The following is a 13,873-nucleotide window of genomic DNA, read 5'->3' as shown; positions in this document are numbered from 1 at the left end:
GGGATGATTCGTTGTCTATTCAGATATTCCACAGATGCAGGTACATCAAGTTGTTTGTGAAGCTTTAATCCGCTGCTTCTGAGGCTGCTGGGAGAAATTTCCCTTTATCTTCTTTGTTCGTACAGCTCCCGGGGTTCAGCTTTGGATTTGGACCCACCTCTGCGTGTAGGTCACCTGAGGGCGTCTATTCTTCCCTCAGACAGGACGGGGTTAAAGGAGCAGCTGCTTCGGGGGCTCTGGCTCACTCAGGCCGGGTGGAGGGAGGGGTACAGATGCGGGGCGAGCCTGCGGCGGCAGAGGCCAGCATGACATTGCACCAGCCTGTGGCACACTGTGCGTTCTCCTGGGGAAGTTGTCCCTGGATCACGGGACACTGGCAGTGGCGGGCTGCACAGGCTCCCAGTAGAGGAGGTGTGGGGAGTGACCTGGGCTTGCACACAGGCTTCTTGGTGGTGGCAGCAGCAGCCTTAGCGTCTCATGCCCGTCTCTGCGGTCTGCGCTGATAGCCATGGCTCGCGCCCGTCTCTGGAGCTCGTTTAGGCGGCACTCTGTATCCCATCTCCTTGCGCACCAGGAAACAAAGAGGCAAGAAAAAGTCTCTTGCCTGTTCAGCAGCTCCAGACCTTTTCCCAGACTCCCTCCCGGCTAGCTGTGGTGCACTAGCCCCCTTCAGGCTGTGTTCACGCAGCCAACCCCTGTCCTCTCCCTATTATTATTTTGTATTTTTTTTCAAGTAGATTGCCTATCTATGCTTCATTTCATTGTTCTTCTAGGTTTTTATCTTGCTTCTTCATTTGCATCATATTTCACTGTCATCTCATTTTTGTCTAACTTACTGTGTTTGTGGTCTCCTTTTCACAGGCAACATGATCATAGTTCCTTTTGCTTCTGGTGTATGCCCCCTGGTGAGTTAGGTTGGTCCAGAGGCAGGCTTCCTGGTGGGAGGGACTGGTGCCTGCCCTCTGGTGGGTGGAGTTGGGTTTTGACCTTCTGATGGGCTCAGTCATGTCACAGTGTGCGTTTGGGGGTGGCTGTGAACTTAGTATAACTTTAAGCAGCCTGTCTGCTGATGAGTGGGGCTGTGTTCCTCTCTTGCAGGTTGTTCAGCCTGAGGCATTCCAGGACTGGAGCCTGCAGGCTGTTGGGCAGGGATGGGTCTTGGTGCAGAAACAGGGACCTCTGGGAGAGCTCACATCAGTTAATATTCCCTGAGGTCTCTGCTACCTCTGTCCTTCCCCCACAGTGAGTTACAATGAACCCCTGCCTCCCCAGGAGACCTGGTAGGTCTAGCCTAGGTTCTTATGGAGGTACTGCTTTGTTCTGGGTCCCAGTGCATGTGAGACATGGTGTGCACCCTTCAAGAGTGGAGTCACTGTTTCCCCCAGCCCTGGGGAACTCCTACACTCACTCTCTGCTGACCTTCAAGGCAAGATGTTCTGGGGGTTCTTCCTCCTAATGCCAGATCCTCAGACTGTCTTGTGGGGGGGGGGACTATTTTTATGTGGGAAACTCCCTGTGTAGGCTGTGTGTGTTTAATATTTTACTATTATTATTATTATCATCATCATTATTATTGGTGTGAGGGCTGTTTTTAGAATGGATGTCTGTCATCTCTTTCCTCAGTGTATGCTGGCCGTTATCCCCTTGATAGGGGTTTTGATTGGTGTTGTAGTGACCAGAGCCTGCCCTGGATATTGAGCGGGGCCTCCCCTTTGCTCTGTGGTTATCATTGCCCTGTTATGGACTGGGTCTGCTCCTTAGTTGTTCCAGTAGAGGCCTCCAGTTCTGTTTCTTAGCTGTGTTTCTGATTTGCAGTGTAAGGGGTATAAGTTCCCACTGGGAGAGAAGCCATTGAGTATTCCTTCTCTGGAACTGTTTACCTGTGAGCATGGTCTGTTGTGCCACCTTTCACCCATTGTGCAAGTTCACAAGTTACTCTGTTGTTGGCATTGCTCTCGGCCACACCTTAACCACAGTTATGCCAGCAACTGACCCTGGTGTCTCTCAAGTGTTGTTTTCACTAGATCACCAGCATAGATCCACTGAAGTCAGGTCCCAGGATTGCAGTAATCATGGATCTGGACCCACTGTGGGTGCCATGAGGGCAGCTCAGACTCTGACCTGGCCCAACTCCCATGTGTACATGCTCACAAAGTCCACAGCTGCTAAAGCTAGACCTGTCTCAGTTGCATGAGCACTTGTCTGTTCAGATGTTCCGCAAGTGCTGACTTTACCAAGCCAGTCATGGGGGTTTAATCTGAGGTTCATGAAGCTGCAAGGAGAGATTTCAGCCCTTTTTCCTTAGTTGCATAGTGCCTGGGACTCAGCTTTGGTTTCAGCCCCACCTCTGTGTGTGGGTCACTCACAGGCATCTGCTCCCTGCCCAGGCAGGAGGGAGTGGAGGCAGCAACCAACAGATGCACATGAACCTTCTCTGCTGGGAGGCCCTCCTAGTGCCTGCAGAGGTGGGGGCAGGCACGTGGGCAGAGAGGCTGCATTGGCAGCCTGCCCTTTGCATGTCACTCTACAATGGTGCTTCAGTTCTAAGGAGCTCCTGTCTTCTTCCAGGAGCATTCCCGGTTGCGGAGCTCCTCAGTCTCATCACCTCAGGTTGTCTCTGAGCAGCCAACAGCAGTCCCCTCCCCAGGCTTGCTCTCCAAACCCACGTTCCAGCCCCCAGCTCCCGTCTGCTCTGGCAGACACACATCTCAGGCTCAGGCATGCAGGGCTGGTCATGGACCATCTGTGTAGGTCTTACTCTGTCTTGCCTGTCACAGACCAATTACAGTGCTCTCCTCTGGGCCCCCAAAGCTCCCCTTCTGTTTCAGCTGATCTCCCCACTGGTGAGGAGGCTTCCCTGGGTGGGAGAACCTCTCCTCTCCTTTAGCTCCCCCCACCCAGGGGCATCGGTACAGTCCCACTTGCCCTTTTCTTTTTTTCCTTTTCTCTCTTTCACACTACCTGGTTACGAGGGAATATTTTCTTGTCCTTTTAGGTGTCCAATGTCCTCTGCTAGTGTTCAGCAGATTCTCTGTGAGAATTGTTCCATTTTCAGATTTATTCTTGATGCTCCTGTAGAAAGAGATGAACTCCATGTCCTTCTATGCTTCCATCTTGACCCCTCTCCCTATTTCTATTTTTGAGAAGAGCATTCTTTCAAGAAATGGATGTGATATTTCTTTGTGCTGCATTTAGAGACGTGTTCATACGTACTTGTAGTAATGATGTTTATAAAAGTTGTACCTGCATGCTACGAAAAGAACACTGTTTTTTTTTATGTGAAGCTGTCATTGTATTAATATGAACATCTATAACAGTCAAAACTAAAGTGACAGAAAGCAAATGAGCTGTAGCTTTGGGTCGGGTTTGAGTAGGGGTATTGGCTGTAAAAAGACAAAATAGAACTTTCTGGTGGAATATAAGTCTTCATTGAGATGATGATTAACTGGACATACATATTTTTGGAAACTCATTCAACTGTATGTTTAAAGTGGGTGCATTTTATTGTGTATAAAAGACACCTCTATAAGGAGATTTGAAAAATAAAAAATATTTTGAATGACTAATTGTAGGAACAACATTCAATATGTTCTTTATGTATTTGTTAATTTTCAAAGATATATACAGGGACTTCCCTGGTGGCATAGTGACTAAGAATCCGCCTGCCAATGCAGGGAACACGGATTCGATCCCTGGTCCAGGAAGATCCCACATGCTGCAGAGCACCTAAGCCCATGCGCCACAACTACTGAGCCTGCACTCTAGAGCTTGCAAGCCACAACTACTGATCCTGCGTGCCTCAACTACTGAAGACCATGCACATAGAGCTCGTGCTCCACAACAAGAGAAGCCACCACAATGAGAAGCTCGCACACTAAAATGAAGAGTAGCCCCTGCTCGCTGCAACTAGAGAAAGCTCATGCACAACAACAAAGACCCAACCAGCCAAAAATAAATAAAAAAATTAAATAAATAAACTTTTAAAAATACTGTTGAAAAAGATATATATGCATCTCCTTTCAATTGAAATAATCAATTACCATAAACTACTAATTTGAGTCATATCTTTATTTTTTTAACTAAGATAAATATCTTAATGCTATAGAAAGTTGTAACACTCTAAAACCTAGATCAGATAAGGAAACATATATGAGTGATATATGCAATAGAGGTTAACAATTGTGCTACATTTTATTTCACCAAAATATATTCCAAATAATGTGGGAAAAAGAAAAATGCACACTATTGATCAGGGCGTGTTTCCCACTCTCTTGGGTTTTGTTCCACATTTCTCAATCCCCAGGTAAAACGTTAAGTTCTGACCTGCTCAATATCTGCACAAGCATTGATTTGTAACAACAAATAAGGTGGCACAATCAAAAAACAAAGTCAGAAAGCTACATCAGCTCCTTGCAGAAGATGAAAGCTCTGTTGTTAGTCAAGCTATTGATGGCATCACTAATGAAGTTAGCAACTAAACTTAGAAAAAGAGAAAATGCTCATTTGTCCTCATTATATGACATACTTGTGCATGTAAGATTTATTCCTTTCTTTCCTTCTTCCTACCTTCCTTCCAAACCAGTGTAAAAATAAATATCAAAGCTAAGTATCATAAACATCTTCCATCATAACACACCCAGTAATGCCCTAGTTTATGCAGAATTTTAGACAAAAATATTCCTTACTTACTAATCATACAAATAAATGTTTTAAAACTAGAACAGAGAAAGAACATAGGAATATATTTTAGAAGCAAATGTACACATGTAACTAATTCATTAGTGCCCAGAAAGAGTATCATGTGTAAACATATGCCAACATCACTGTCAAAATCCTTTGAAAAGCATAAAGTGCTAAATTAACATAGCATAGCCCTTGGTTATCAAGTTTTAGAACATTTTCTTTGTTCATTTGTGAGATATCATGAGAATTGAATGAAAACATTCCCTGTACTAGCAAAGGAAAAATTACGCTGGTTCTTATGAAAAGTCAAAATAATTAGAGGACTTAGTGCAGAAAACCTGAAATTCTTTATTTATGTTAAAATTTGACATATTGAATTGCTATTCTGGGTTAGTACCTTGTTTCAAATGATAATTTCTATTTCATGGTATTTTAAAACTATTGGTAACATTACAATCCATATAGAACCTTCAAATCAGCAAACACTATTACAGGAGAAGAAATTCTCATGTTAAGTACATAAATGGTTTCATTGTTGAGCTACTCCAACGACTCCATTTTTTTTTTAAAGGAATCCACTCCCCATGGGACTACAAACATCTATTACTTGTACCAGTTCATACTTCTAGGGTCAGATAACAAGTACACCTCTACATAAATAGCTCTTTCAAATCTGAAGGTCCTTATGGTGTACAAACTTGTATTCTCTAGGCTGTCAAGTAAACAGTGGTATGCTGCAGTGAGCTTGAACTGCCTCTTGGCACTGAATGCTAAATTTTCAGGAATTTTGCTAGCATTTGATAACAGGTTGGTAGCTTGAAATGGAGCATGACATAATATTTACACCATGATAATTAACAAATCCACAAATCAGGGCTTCATTGCTATTCACCTCCTGCTGGTTATTAAGTATTTACCACAAGTATTACTAGTGATATCCCATTTCAAAAGTTTTTTGTTTTTTTCCCCCCAGAAGAGGCAAGAAATGAAAGTAGAGAAAAGGGAGAGAAGAGAAGGGAAGAGAAAGGAGGATGGAAAAGATGAAGGCAAAATTGAAGAAAGGAAGGAAGGAAGGAAGGGAATGTCTAAATCCTTTAACCTACATTCACACACTTCCTGAAAGTAATATTTTATTTTTTGACATATTTTGGAAAGCTGCATTAAGATATGACTTAAAAAACATTATTTGGAATATGAAAGTAGTTTTTTAGTAATATTTTCATTATCTCCTAAGTGATGATACATTTTTCTGTAATACTGCATAAGCACTCTTTTCAGATGAGAAAAATTACATGTAAATATATTTCAGAGAAAAAAAGGAAAGATTTCCTATCCATAAATAACAATAAATATCTTTATGCATAAAATAAGAAGGGTGAAATGAACCTTACATATTTGAATAAAATCTGATTTGGAAAACTATAATAACTTTTAAAATTTATATCTCCATGACCCCTGTAACAGTCTTCTAATTTTATTCTTTTTTCAGGACTCTGCCTTTTGAATAAATTTCCTAGACTGCTGTCTGAGAAAACTTACTAGAATGTAAATATTATCATGTGACTACATTGTGTAATTCTGTCCCTAAATTAAATGTGCATTAATTTTTTTTTTAAACACCATCCTTGAAAAGTAGAGAAGGGGAACAAAAAGAAGCAAATGTAGAAAAAAATATGGGAAACCTACTGAAAACCTATTCATTTTCAGCTTTTTCCATTACTGTAGATTTATAAATAATTCCTAAACTGTACTATATGTTCTTTAATCTTGTAACCACCGTCTCCCTTTAATTTAACATGTCTTTATTCAAATATTTAAGGTGAGCAACTATCGTATACTCAGCATGGGCTGGTCCTGAGGTAGACAATATATAGATGGAAAATGCTTGGCTCATGAATTAAGGAATTTATACTTTGGATAGAAAAACTGATAAGAAAATAGATAATTATACGAAGGTTTTGCAAATTAACTCATACTGTAACTCAAATTCATAGATAAAATAAACATATTTGATTTTAGTTTACTTGAATGCTAATTTCTCCCTCAATTCTTTATCAAAAAATTACGAGGGAGATAAAGACAGTTAACTAACTATTACACCAGATCAAAAATATAGGATAATGTAAACGCTCCTTGGAGATAGTACTCTCACTTAGAAACAACAACAAAAAAATCTACATTTCTTCCCCCATTCCTTTCTATAAAATAAGATATATTTATTTATTTAGTGTTGAGGCCATGCTTATGCATCCATGTGAAACAGAGGGAAGGCACAAACTGATTCTATGATAGAATTTGGAGATTCACTGTCTTCTGTCACATGCCTTTGGGGAAAATTCACTTTCCCATGAGATATGGCTTACCCTGATGGAGTTCCTAGCTAATTTTGACAACTAATACCATTATATTTAGTCTTCCTGACTTACTCATGGAGAAGTAGTGCCTTCTAGATGGCTTGCTTTAATCTGGAATTAACCTATCCTTAGACTCCTCAGTGTTTTTCAGAGGTCCAATCTCTAGTAGATCAAGCATTTTTTCTTCCATCTTATGCATACACCCATTAATTCCCATCTATACATACACCTGTTAATCTTTCTCTATATCACAGTTCCTATGGGGTTGGAAATGAGGCAGATTATTTTATTTCCTCTATGACATCTCCTATTATCATAAAGTGTGCCAAATTTTTATAAATAAAGGGGGTATATTCTCTATAATAGCAGGAAAATCTCTAATCTAAAACTATGTTATACAGAATTCAGATATACAAATTTGAAAAATAATCTGACAAAAACATATTTTGCAAAGATTTTGTATATTATATAATACTGTTATATAAAATCAGTATTTACTTTTTGTCAGAAATTTTCACTTAAGTAATGGACATTTTGGATTAGCTTAAGTAAATTATTTTTACTCAGAAAGGCTGAAAAAAGATCTGCCATTAACAATTTACAATATTTGTGTACAAAATTATTATACAATAAAATTTGGTAATTGCTGGTAATCTAAACTGAGGAAGATGGGAACCAAAGATTTCTTAGAAAAGCTAAGCTAATGAATAGTGATGGTTGGAGCAAAAGTAAAACATGCAAAATCTACTAGAGCAACATACTTGTGGGAAAATACAGGGATTTCACAATGAATGAAATGTAGAATCTGAGGAATGAAAGGAAAACAGTAAGGCTAGAGAAGTAAGTAAGGTAAGATTAGGTTATATATTGGATGTAGTTCTATGAATATAAGTTAAAGGATCTAAGAAAAATATATCTTTTAGGTAACAAAAAAATGTATTAAAATTATATTTAAAAAGTATTTTTGAAGGCAAAAGAATGGTTTTGGGAAGAGTATAAATTTTGAGGCAAGAAGACAATGCTAAGTTAGTGAGAGAAGAATGAGGTGACCTGGGTTTGAAATATGTATATGGAAAATTGTTTAAATATATAAAATGTAACATTTAAAATTTTAAATATATATATTTAAACATATATATTACCCACATACTTGACTCTATCCTTAAAAAATAGTTTGAAGTGTAAGACAATAGTTGATTATACAATTAATGAGAACCTTGAGAAGAAAGAAAGTTACTTGACAAAGGGTGTAAGAAAATGTAAAACATTGACATGACATTGACATGATTGTTGTTACTGTAAAGATAATGGGAAAGGTTAATAATATTAACAATATTTATATAAGTGAGAAAGAATACAGAACTTTGGCCAAATACTGTAAATATCTTCTCTCTATTATATTAATATATATTCTGTGTCTTGGTCACCCTAAAATAAAACCCTGGCTAGTTTGTTTGCTGAGAAACCCAAAGACCTTTCCCTGGAATAGTTATTTCCGTCTTCTATAGACTATAACTCCAATCTTTTATTTTGAAGCTATTTTTACATGTTTGTTGTGGGATATTCACTATATGTTATAGAATCATATGTACGTTATACATTAGATCTCTAGACTCCTTCATCCAGTATAAATGCAACTTCATATCCTTTGACCAACATTTACCCATTTCCTCTACCTTCCTGACCCTGGTAACCAGCATTCTACTCCCTGCTTCTGCATATTCAAATTTTTTAGATTCCACAGATAAATGAAATAATGTGATACTTGTCTTTCTGTGTCTGGCTTATTTCATTAAGTATAATGTCTTCCAGGTTCATCCACGTTTTTCTTCTATGGCTGAAAAATATTCCAGTATGAGTGAGGGGTGTGTGTATGTGTGTGTGTGTGTATGTGTGTGGTGTGTCTGTGTGTAAACCACGTTTTCTATATTCATTCATCTGTCAATGGACATTTAGGTTGTTTCCACACCTTAGTTATCGTGAATAATGCTGTAATAAACATGGAAGCACAAATATCTCTTAGAGTTACTGATTTCATTTCTTTGGGGTTTATACCCAGAAGAGAAATTACTGGATCATATGGTAGTTCTATTTTTACATTTTTGCAGAAACTCAATACTGTTTTCCATAATGGCTATAACAGTTTACATTCCCATCAACAACATACAAGGGGTTTCCTTTTCACTACATCCTTGTCAACACTTGCCATAGTTTTGATAGTAGCCATCTAACAGATGGGAAGTCATATTTCATTGTGATTTTGATTTGCATTTCTCTGATGACTAGTGATGTTGAGGACCTTTTCATATACCTGTTGGGCATTTGTATGTCTTCTTTGGAAAAATGTCTATTCAGGTTCTTTGCCCATTTTTTAATCAGGGTGTTGTTGGTTTTCTGCCATTGAGTTTTATGAGTTCTTTATATATTTTGGATATTAACCCCTCATCAGATATATAGTTTGCAAATATTTTCTCCCATTCAGTAGGTTGACTTTTAATTGTGTTGATTTTTTTTTCCTTTGCTGTGCAAAAGCTGTTAATTTGATGTGGTCTCATGTGTTTATTTTTTCTTTTGTTGCCTGTACTTTATGATATTCAAAAAATTATTACCAAGGCCAATGTCAAGGAGCTTTTCCCTTCTTCTAGGGGTTCTATGGTTTCATGTCTTACATTTAAGTCTTTAATCCATTTTGAGTTGATTTTTGTTTATGGTATAAAATAAGGGTATGATTTTATTCTTTTACATGTGGCTATCCAGTTTTCCTAACACTATTTACTAAAGAGACTATCCTTCCCCCATTGCATATTCTTGACACCATTGTCAAATATTAGTTGACCATATATGTGTTGGTTTACTTCTGGGCTCTTTATTTTGGTTCCAATGGTCAATATGTTTGTTGTTATGTCAGTGCCATACTGTTTTGATTACTATAGTTTTGTAATATGGTTTGAAAGCAGGAAATGTAATGCCTCCAGATTTGTTCTTCTTTCTAAAGAGTGTTTTGATTATTCAGGGTCTTTTGTGGTTCCATATGAATTTTAGGATTTTTTTTCTGTGAAAAAAGAGCCATTAGACTTTTGCTAGGGATTACCTTGAATCTATAGATGGCTTTGGGTTGTATGGACACCTTCACAATATTAATTATTCCAATCCATGAACAAGGGATATCCTTCCATTTACTTGTATCTTCTTCAATTTCTCTCAACAATGTTTTATAGTTTTCAGTGTGTAGATCATTGAATTCCTTGGTTAAATTTGTTCCTAAATATTTTACTCTTTTGATGCTATTCTAAATTAGAGTGTTTTCTGATAGATCATTGTTGGTGTAAAGAAATGCAAATTATTTTTGTATGTTGACTTTAACCTCTTTCAATATTAAATGCTCTACTTATTTACACTTTAATATTCCACATCTAATTTTCCATATGTTTAGGAGCACTATATGCTTGATTTACATTATGCTTCTTAATTTTATATTCTCTATCACATTGCTAAACTTCAAGAGCACTTTAAAATTTTAAGGTCCTATATTACATTGTGGTTTTCATGTATATATTTGTCTCCTGGGCTTTAAGTCTCTGGAGTGTAAACACTAGGTAATTTTTTATTTGAATTCCTAAAAATAGAATACTTTCTATCACACAACAGGTACCTAATAAAAGTGCACTTAATGGTGAAAAATCAGATCACAAATCCTAAAAGGAATATAGCTAACATATGTTAAGCTTCTGATAATGACCAGGTTATATCTATGCATATCTCAAAAATGTCAACATTTTATGGGATAGATTTGTAATTTATTCTTTTTTTTACAAAAAAAGGACACTGAAATAATCACTTTAAAAGCTAGCTGTTGGGGAGTGCACTGAGTGTCATGGGAGCAGCACCTTATTCCCCTGCTCCCTGCAACACAGCCTTCAACTTTGGGACTCCCTCAGACACCTCGGGTACTGCTGCAGCCACTGAGGCCCCCATGGGTGCATTTGGAGCTTTTGGGACAACATCTACAACAGCAGGTTCTGCATTCAGTTTTTCTGCTCCAGCTAACACAAGCATTACTGGACTCTTTGGTGGTACTCAGAACAAAGTTTTGGATTTGGTACTCGTTTTGGCACAACAGCTGGAACCAGTATGGTTTAGGTACTGACTTGGTAACTAGACTTGGATTTGGAGGATTTAATAAACAGCAGCAGTGGCAGAAACAAACTACATTAGGTGGTCTCTTCATTCAGCCTACAAAAGCTCCTGCCCAGTTCAAACAACTGATAAACACTGCAAGTGCTCTTTCTGTTCCAATACTACTGGGAGATGAGAGAGATGCTATTTTGGCAAAATGGAATTAACTACAGGCCTTTTGGGGAACAGAAAAAGGAAATTTTAACAATAACATTCCACCAACGGAATTCAAACAAGAAAGTCCCTTTTGCTGGTTTAAGGCAGTAGGTTATAGTTGTATGCCCAATAATAAACATGAAGATGGGCTAGTGGTTTTAGTTTTCAACAAAAAAGAAACAGATATTCAAAGCCGGCAACAGCAATTGGTAGAATCATTGCATAAAATTTTGGGAGGAAACCAGACCCTTACTGTAAATGTAGAGGGTATTAAAGCATTGTCAGATAATCAGACAGAAGTTGTCATCTATGTTGTTGGGCATTCTCCAAATGGTACTTCAAGAAGAGTCCCAGCTACAATAATATATGCCCATTTTGAACAAACCAATATAAAAACACAGTTGTAGCAACTTTGTGTAATGCTTTCTATGACTTGAACAGAACATTCTCCTACACAGATCGAACAGCTTTTACAGAATCCTCCTGCTGATGTTGATCCTATTATCTGGGAGCAAGTCAAGGTGGATAACCCTGATTCTGAAAACTTAATTCCTGTACCAATGGTGGGTTTCAAAGAACTTTTTTGAAGACTGAAGTTTCAAGATCAGATGACTAAGCAGCATCAGACCACATTAGATATCATATCTGAAGATATTGGTGAATTACAGAAGAATTAAACTACAACTACTACTATGGCTAAAATTGCACAATATAAGAGGAAATTCATGGACTTTCCCATAGAATCTTCAGGCCCTAATCAAACAGGAAGTTCAGAGGAAGAGTGTATATGCCATCCAAGCTGATGAAATTCAGCTAGATACATTTCATTGTGAACTAAATACCCTACTCAGTTTAAGGACTGAGTAAATGAACTGATGTCCCATATCAGGATGCAGAATCATTTTGGAGCAGTCAAATCTGAAGAAACATATTACATAGATGCAGACCTGTTACGAAAAATCAAGCAGCATTTGAAACAACAACAGGAATACCTTAGCCACTTGATTAGCATCATAAAAGATGACCTAGAAGATAAGTTGGTAGAACATGGATTGAATGAAACCATCCACATCAGAGGTGGTGCCTTCAGTTGTCATTTCACAAACTTGTGTTAAAGGTTTGTGAAATACATCTTGTTATATCAGGCCGTCCTTAAGAATGAAACTGACCACATGGAGGAGAAAAAAAAAAAATCCTCCCCCTGACTTGGTTTTTGAGAAGGTTACTGACAAATTATCATTCATCAAATCTGAAATAACAGTCATTTCACTGCTCTTCAGAGATAGCCTTCCAAAGATTTACATCTATTATAAAAGCTGTAATTACTTTAAAAAAGAAGTACATAATTACCAAATATATGTACTATTGTACATTTTTACAACAGCATTGTTCTTAAAAATAATCAGTGTTTAATGATTATTCTTCATTGAGCCTGTACTCTGCTTTAAATAGCAAGTAAATATGAAATGCCTACTTTGCACATAACAAAATAAACTGTATAATTACTTGGCTTCTGGGGATTTGTACTTCAGAATGTAAACGTGCATCAGTTTTTACCGTTGTGAATTCATCTATAGGAGGAGTAAAGAAAATCCAGGAGTATTTAATGATTAATATGGTTTCTTTTCATTCTATAAAGATTTGAAAATATATTTTCATATTATTTTACTTATTTGGAATTTAAAGAACACAAGCAATTAGGATATAACAAAATTACACTTTATCATTTTTTTAACTTTTTTGTTTTTTGAAACGTTTTATTTCTAAAAAAGATGATGGGAATTCCTTGGCAGTGGTTTGGACTCTGTGCTTTCACTGCTGAGTGTGTGGGTTTAATCCCTGGTCAGGGAACTAAGATCCTGCAAGCCTCAAGGGCCAAAAAAAAAAAAAAGAAAAGAAATAAAACATAAATAAATTCTTGATTGTAAATACTTTTTATATAAAAATAAAAGTTAGCTGTTGAATTAAAACATATCCAGTTTCAAAGTTATTTCTACCTAAATACACTGCTTATATAAGCCAAGACTCATTTGCAGAAGTTTCTAACTCTCAAAGGAATAATTAAGTTCCATGATTGTTCTTATTTTTCTTTTTTTTAATATTCCATCCAAAATCCTTTAGTCATTAAATGGTGCTGATATGGTTAACAGTTTTGAATCCTGGGTCCTAGCCAGATCAGATTCCTTTTCAGATCAGAAGCAATGTTTATAAATCTTCTGTTTTATCTCCCACCTAGCCCAAGCCTTTGCCCAAATCAGAGCCCCACAATATTAGGTTTCTGATTCTAATTACTTATTCATTATTTTATTGGAATATAATTGCTTTACAGTGTTGTGTTAGTTTCTGCTGTACAATGAAGTGAATCAGCTATATGTATACCTATATCTCCTCCTTGGACCTCCCTCCCACCCCTCCCCATCCCACCCATATATGTCATCACAGAGCAACGAGCTGATACACTAGCTATCTATTTTACACATGATAGTGTATATATGTCAATCCTG

At 37.4% G+C, this 13,873-nt stretch overlaps 1 pseudogene; it reads left to right on the top strand.

Moving 5' to 3' along the window:
- The first annotated feature begins 10,911 nt into the window (after positions 1-10,911).
- On the top strand, positions 10,912-12,484 carry LOC133076354 (nucleoporin p54-like; annotated as a pseudogene).
- The last annotated feature ends 1,389 nt before the right edge of the window (positions 12,485-13,873 follow it).

The sequence above is a fragment of the Eubalaena glacialis genome, chromosome 16 (genome assembly GCF_028564815.1).
Source record: "Eubalaena glacialis isolate mEubGla1 chromosome 16, mEubGla1.1.hap2.+ XY, whole genome shotgun sequence".
NCBI classification, from domain to species: domain Eukaryota; kingdom Metazoa; phylum Chordata; class Mammalia; order Artiodactyla; family Balaenidae; genus Eubalaena; species Eubalaena glacialis.
This window is presented reverse-complemented; position numbering and strand designations above follow the sequence as displayed.